This window comes from Triticum dicoccoides, chromosome 4B (genome assembly GCF_002162155.2).
Source record: "Triticum dicoccoides isolate Atlit2015 ecotype Zavitan chromosome 4B, WEW_v2.0, whole genome shotgun sequence".
Taxonomy (NCBI): Eukaryota; Viridiplantae; Streptophyta; class Magnoliopsida; order Poales; family Poaceae; genus Triticum; species Triticum dicoccoides.
Genome location: NC_041387.1, coordinates 637,531,896 through 637,539,146, shown reverse-complemented (window position 1 = coordinate 637,539,146; position 7,251 = coordinate 637,531,896). Strand labels below are relative to the sequence as shown.

The window sequence follows — 7,251 nt, the reverse complement described above, 5'->3', positions numbered from 1 at the left end:
CTCCCTCTTCTTCCATCCCACACGACAAGCGCGCGGCAGAGGGCGGAAAGGGCGACCACCATCTCTCTCTTCTCCCTCGCTGCGCTACACCTCACCCACCGCCACTTTCTCTCCCCGCCCCCCGGCATGGCCTCACTTTTCCAGTCTCTCGCCTCCAAGTAGGCGGATGCCTTAATCGTCTCCGGGGCCGGTGGGGCGCGGGGAGCGGGCTGCTCTCGGTGCTCGACCGGGCGCTCACCGTCGAGAAGCAGTACTGCCGCCAGCGTGCGCAGGAGCAGCGCAAGGGCATTGGAGGCGGAGGGTTCTGGCATAGAGGGGATCTCGGTGGGCGGGCACGAGGCATTCATCACTGCGCTGTCCCCATACTGCGGCAGTGGTTGATTCAGCAACGATCTGTACACTGCCTGACATTTTTTGTTTGAGCAGCTTGAGTATTATCTTAATCTAATTGCTTGTCAAGTTGCTAACTGGAGTCTTCAGATTCTTAGTCACATTGTACGTCAGTAAATCTGATGAGTGACACCATTGAGTTTTCATCCGAAAGTTTAATCTAGATCGCTAGAGAATGATCCTGATACATCGAAACAATCTGAGTTATTCACTGTGCGATTACTTAGACCAGGCACCGGTCCTGTACCTTGCTTCTGTAAGTATTCCACAAATTGTGTTTTTTCCCAGGTTGGTTCAGTAATGATACTGACTAATTGCAAACATATCTGATTTATTCCTATGTAGTTCACTGCCTGCTATTAATTATGTTTCTTTTCCTTCCTCAGGATCCACAAATTGTCAAGCGCACATGGTACAACCATCAAGTTCTGGGATATTAGCTGGTAATTGAACTATCGAACTTGGCAATATTCACCTAATGGTTTCCATCATCTATCGGATTCTGTTTCCATTATAGCTGTTTGTTTCTCCACGACTATCTGATTCTGTTTCCATCATCTATTCAGTCTATGGCACTGTATCCAAAAGTGTTGGTACCCACGAGTTCATTTTCCTAATTTGTACATTGCTGGAAGCCTAGAACCTTAAAAAAAATTATGTAGGAAATCATTTGCATCAGCACCTGCCACCTGCAGCCAACATAAAAAATGTTAGCCTTCCGAAAGGCAAATTTCTGCACATTTTCACCTTGTTTATAAGTGGAACGGTTTTTTATTTATTTAACTGTAATTCCAAACATTTAAGTACTGCATGATATGTTAATGTTACTCAAACTCCATTGTATTAATCAAAATACGTTTAGATCTAATTTGTTGTTTGCTTGATGCTCTTTTTCTGGTGAATTTTACAATTTTCGCGCTGGTGCAATGATTCTTTTTTCTTGGAAAGACCGTCATCTTCAATCTTTTTTGATTGGGACTCACGACTTGAAGCATGAATTACTAATTTCATTTCTATATATTAGCAACTGAACTTGTCCCCTTGTATGAAACTTTTCCCATGCAGGCTTCAAGTTTTCAAGTGCAGGCAATCTTTTAACAAAGGATGGATGCGAGTAGTGAGATATGGTAAATACCATGGATCTATGTTCACTGAAGATAAGTTCTCTTCCTGAAACTTACAAGCATAAACATCCTTACTCAACTCAAAGCTAAGCACGGTTATAAACAAGATACTTTAATATAAGCAATACTGCTTGAATTTATATCAGTTTCCAACACTATCCGAGTCTTTCAGCCATTCTCTAAAAATAAAAATAAACACCTTGAGTGCTTTCTTACCAGTGCCGAGAAATCAAGCTTGGTTTTTTTCTAAACTTATTATAATCCAGTATTTCATATGCCATCTATTGATCCAAGGTCTTTACAGGGAAAACCATGGCACTTTTAATGCAAGTTCGCTGAACGACTACCATATCTTTATGTAGCATTTGATTGCTTGGATGAAGTTGGATGGGAGATCCCCATCCAGCTTTTAAAAGCCATGATTTTGTTTCGTTGGTTGGGTGGACAAGATAGGTTTATATACCATTAGAACTAATTTAGCTCCAACCAGGGCAAAACCATGTGATTACGAAACTGAGTGAGCTGAGCCATTTCTTGCTTGCACTGATTAAGCTTAAATTTCCATGGGATATTCATTTCTTAAGTAATAAGGAATTCCATGCAAAATTCTGCACCGAGCATGAGCCTTCAAAATTAAAAATAATAGTCTTTGGTGATCCAATGAGAAGGAAATTTAAGCCAACAACGTTGCTTCTTGGTGGCTCTGCTGCCCCCAATGCTGCTGCTCTTGGATCATTACTCAAGCATATCTTCCATACATGATCGTTGGTGTAGGTGTTGCAGGTTCTTCAGTGCAGTATACATTGGCAAACTGGGAGCACACTTGAATTACATGGTTTCTCCATTCAGCCCGCTTGCTTGTTGTTAATGTCCATCTTTTTTGAGCTATTGTGCTGAAACTTTAATCTATTGTGCAGAATACATTTCTTCAGAGAGCCCATTGCTGTGTGCAGAATATATTTCTTCAGATAACGTTGAAAAAGAACATCCAGACGAATAGCGTTGAGAGGCAATGAGCTTATTTTGTTATGAGTTGGTTTATGTTTCCATCCTTCTAGATTTGTTCTAAGAGAACGGAGTTGAATATAATGAATGATGCGCTCAGCAGACAGGCACAACTTTTGCCAGTAGGTTCAACATTTGTACCCCATGACTATGTTTCCAGAACCGATTGGGACATTCCCCCTTTTCTTTAGAGATGAAGGGATCATTTGTACTCTCTCTGCCATGCCTGTGTGCATGATTACTCAGTATACTCATGTTCATTTTTGTTTTGTTTCTAAACATGTATATCATTTATGTGTGTGAACTGGTGGTGTCCTTTAAAAATATTTATTGTTGTGCATCGATTTCTTCATGGTTATGCCTTCTATTTTTTAAAAAAATTAATAATACCAATGTATAATTTATATTCACATGACTTGTTAATCACAGTAAGTTAATATGTCTATACCACTTGTCAGTCATTGTTGGCAAGGATTCAAAAAGGATTTGGTCAAGAAAAATAGAAAATCGTGATATACTTCTTTGAAAGTTTCCTCGAAGATTGCCGGTTTACTCATGATTGATGACAAATATGTTCACTCATTTTTAGTCCAAGTGACTTTTTTTGTATCACAACATTGTTAAACGTCTATATCGCCTCTCTTGTGTTAGCACTTAGCACACTATATTTTGGTTCATTATTTCTAGAACGAATGATGATAATTTTTCACATGATAATGCGTGCGTTGCACGTGCACACTTACTAGTGTCAGGAAACAACAGTCGCATGGCATCGGGTTGTGTGGGCAGGGCAATCAAATTTGGCCGGGTGATGACGTTTAGGCCATGAAAGACTAGGATCTGGAAGGCCTGGCCCCTCCTAAGATTAAGTTTTTTGCTTGGTTGGCTATCCAAGACTGGATTTGGACAACCGACAGATTGGAGCGGCGCGGTTGGAAAACTGTGGACTCTGCCCGCTTTGCAAACGTGTTGGCGATACACCATAAGGCTATGAAACTCGGTCATCCTTTAATTTGGTCTAGTGCATATGGACACCTCCTCTTGGCACTTGGATGGATCCGTTTTAGAATGGTGGGACAAGCGAACCTGCTTGCAAAACCCAAACCGACGAGTCTTGGCCTCGCTTACAATGCTTGTCTCTTGGACAATCTGGAACGAGCGTAATGCTCGGGTCTTCCGACGCAAGAGCGCGCCGCCTCCAGTCTTTCTGCGTGCTATCATCAACGACGTCAAGCTTTGGGTTCTCGCGGGAGCTAAAAAACTGGGATGTATTCTTGTGCGCGAGTAGTTGCCATGCCGGGCATGTGGGTCATTTTTAACACTCTAAAACTCTTCTCTCTTATTTAATGAACGAGGCACATCTTTTGCTTCCGTTTCGAAAAAAAGAAAGCTATGCTCGCTCAAAGGCGCTGACTGATAGCCACTACTACTAGTACTTCACTAGTGGTACCGATTGAGTGATCATCTTGACATTTTTTTACCAGTTTTGTACCACTACAGCAGTGCTACTTCTGCTGTTGCATATTTGGATATTGAAAATGTTTGTCTGCTCATGTAATGAAGTGTCAAATAAGTAGTGGCGATCCTATTATCGTCTCAAATGCTTTGCATTACAGATTAAGCTTTCGAGTAGTTAAGGCGTGTCATACTTTGGAATTTGGATTGTAGTTGAGGGTATGCCGTGACGGTTTCGGTGGACATGCGAAAACTGGCAAAAAGTAGATCGGTAGAATCGAACCACCGGATTACCGCGAGAACTGAACCGCGGTTTTCATGGGTTGAACTAAAGCGTCCATTAGACGTATTAACGATATTAAAATGGTTTTTGCATGTCCATCAAACACGGAAGAGAAATGTGGGCTAGTTAACAGCCTTTGTTGATTTCCGTATTTGAACCCTGGTTTTAACCATTAAACTGAAGAGTTTTATAGAATTAAGTAAGGGTCCTAGAAAAACGGCTCCACAGAAAAGGCGGGCTAGTTGTCATCATTTGTTCATCATAATTGAGCAAGCAACTTCCTAAAATAAGGATGACCGTTTGAACGTTTCTTATACAGGTAACGTTTTATATAGGAAATCATCAGAAATCCATTAGTTATAAAACACAAGCATCATTGTACCCCCGAAACAGCCGAGAAACATGGAGAAGAAGCTGGCTTTACCATTTAGGGGTTGCTCGGTTCCTAGCTTAAACTTGTGGTACTAATTACATGACACATGTATTATTATTATTATTATTATTATTATTATTATTATTATTATTATTATTATTATTATTATTATGATGATGATGATGATGATGATGATGAATTCTTCTTATTATTATTATTATTCTTAATATTATTTAGAGTTGGTTTATCCATGAAAATTCTTAATGTTATTTAGAGTTGGTTTATCCATGAAAACTAGGGACCATCGAGTTACGACGAGAACTAAACCGCGGTTTTCACGGCTTGGCGTCAACCGTATTTAGTGGTGTTAAGGCTAGTCATGGTGGGAGTAACTTAGGTAGTAACATAGTGCATTTCAAGAAAATTTTGCTTACGTGGCAAGTAGTTAATGAGAGGTGGTAACATAATATGTTACTGTAACATAGCGCTTTCCCAGACAAGATGAGTCTACAAGTTAATAAATGAAGCCATCCATGATACTACTATTATGTTACTTTGCATTATGAAGGTAGTAACTTAGACTACACTAGTCTAAGTTACTCCCCACTATAAAAGATGGCTTTGGTGGATCCATCAAACACGATGAAAGACATGTAGGGTAGTTACCATCCTTTGCTGAGTTCCAAGATTGAACCGGTTGAACTGAAGTGTTCTCTAACGTTAACTCGGTTCTAGAAAAAGAAATTGCCCCATAGAAAAGGCAGAAAATTAGGCCGGTTACCGTCGTTTGCTCAGGGGTATTGCAAGGGTCGTTTAGTTCATAGCTTAAACTTATCATACTGCATGCATACACACGATGCATGCACGTTTAACCAACTTGCCGGTATTTTATACTTATATAAATTTGACAAAAATGTGAGTTCTGTCTAATAAAAGAAATAAGTAGCATGGAATACATGTATTATCTTGCACTCGCCGATTCAACTAAGAATCCGTGCATCTTGAGTCTCGACGGTTGACTGATGCATCTCAGGCCTCAGCCGACCTGTTTGACGATATCCGTCCGTCCATATGGCTGATGGCTCGGTGGTCGTCGGACCAAGACCGGCAAGATGACCTGTTCACGTTCGAGAAGGCCCACCCCGGCGCATGGCCGATCGATCCGTTTGGCTGGGCGAGGTACCATCTACTTGTCGCACATGTGAATATATCTAGATGTATTTTAGTTCTAGATACATCCATTTCAGCGACAAGTAATTTAGAACGGAAGGAGTAGCTAGCTATGGTAGGTTGGTTACGCTACGCTGGGTGCCCATGCCTAGGCTAGGGCAGGCTCGTCCCCTCCCTCGCACACGGCGTGGGTGGGTGCGGTCCGGTGGTCACGAGGGGGTCAATGCCACTGCTTGGTGGCGGAGTGCGGTCTGAGTCTGACGGCCAGCGCCACCGGATTTCTCAGGTCGACGGCGTGCTGATAGGCCAAGCGCGGCGGGCGGGCGCGGTCCACCCGCCCCGGATCCCCACCTCGTCCACCACCAGCGTGGCGTACGCCAACCGCCGCGGGAATGTCACACGATTCGCTCCGGCTACAAGGGCACGGGGAGGGCGACGACGAGGCCGTTGCTCCGTGAGGCCACGGGGTGGAGGGGCTAGCAGGGCACTAGCAACGTACGGCGCCACCCAATCGAATCGTCCAACCACGCGCGTGTCGGTGGCCGGGTGGATGCGTGTCGCGCGCCGTCATGTCTCGGTCATCTCGGACGCAATGCCAACGCAGCTAACCGGCCCTGTTTGGATACTCTAACTCGGTTAGAGGTTAGAGTTAGATTCTAACCCTGAACTAACTCTGAACTAACTCTAATTAAAGTGGTGTTTGGATGACAGGGTTAGATTGACAATAAATGCTATTTCTCAATGATTTGGCTACTTTAGGTGGAGCCCTAGCCGAGAGCCGCGCTAGCCGCACACGGGAACGCGCCCGGCAAGGAGCCGCGCTCGCTTATCGCGCAGCCTGCCGGCCGAATCCGCCATCCCTACGCAAGGAACCTCACTGGCCGAGGCCGACGGGGACGGGCCTCGCAAGGAGCCACGACTGCTTACCGGCGGGCGGACGGGCCGCTGGGAGACGAGGTGGTTGGAACGGGAGGATAGGGCGGGGCTGCTTACTGGCGGCGGACGGGGGCGCGGATACGGCGAGGCGCCTTCACGGGCGGTGGGAGAAGAAGGGAGAGGACGAGAAGTTTCGAGGAAGTGGGGAGAGATCTGCTACTGGGAGAGCGGAAGAAAAAAAATGTCTTTTCAATGGTCCCGAGGAGAACTAACCCAAATAAGCACCTCTTAGGTGGGTTGTTTTTTTTGGATGGGTTAGATGCATCTAACCGAAATTAATCCTTCTATTTGAATATTTTTGGGTTAGTTGAGCCTAAAATAAGTAAATAACTCAAACTAACTATCCAAACACGGCCCGTCGCGAGGATGGACATCATCAATGGTTGCATGCATGCATGGCCTGCCTATGCCCGCGACGCGAGCTACCTAGCTTAGCTAGCCGCTCGCTACTGTCAGTCGTCGGCCCCGGCCGTACGTTCTTTCGGAGTCGGAGAGCACGCAAAGCAATACGTACC

The 7,251-nt window shown here is 44.2% G+C and overlaps 1 long non-coding RNA gene across 1 annotated transcript; it reads left to right on the top strand.

The window, feature by feature from the left end:
- Positions 1-2,757, top strand: LOC119294123. The gene is made up of 3 exons (XR_005143345.1): positions 1-833; positions 1,456-2,349; positions 2,432-2,757. It is a non-coding gene; the product is annotated as an uncharacterized LOC119294123 (long non-coding RNA).
- The last annotated feature ends 4,494 nt before the right edge of the window (positions 2,758-7,251 follow it).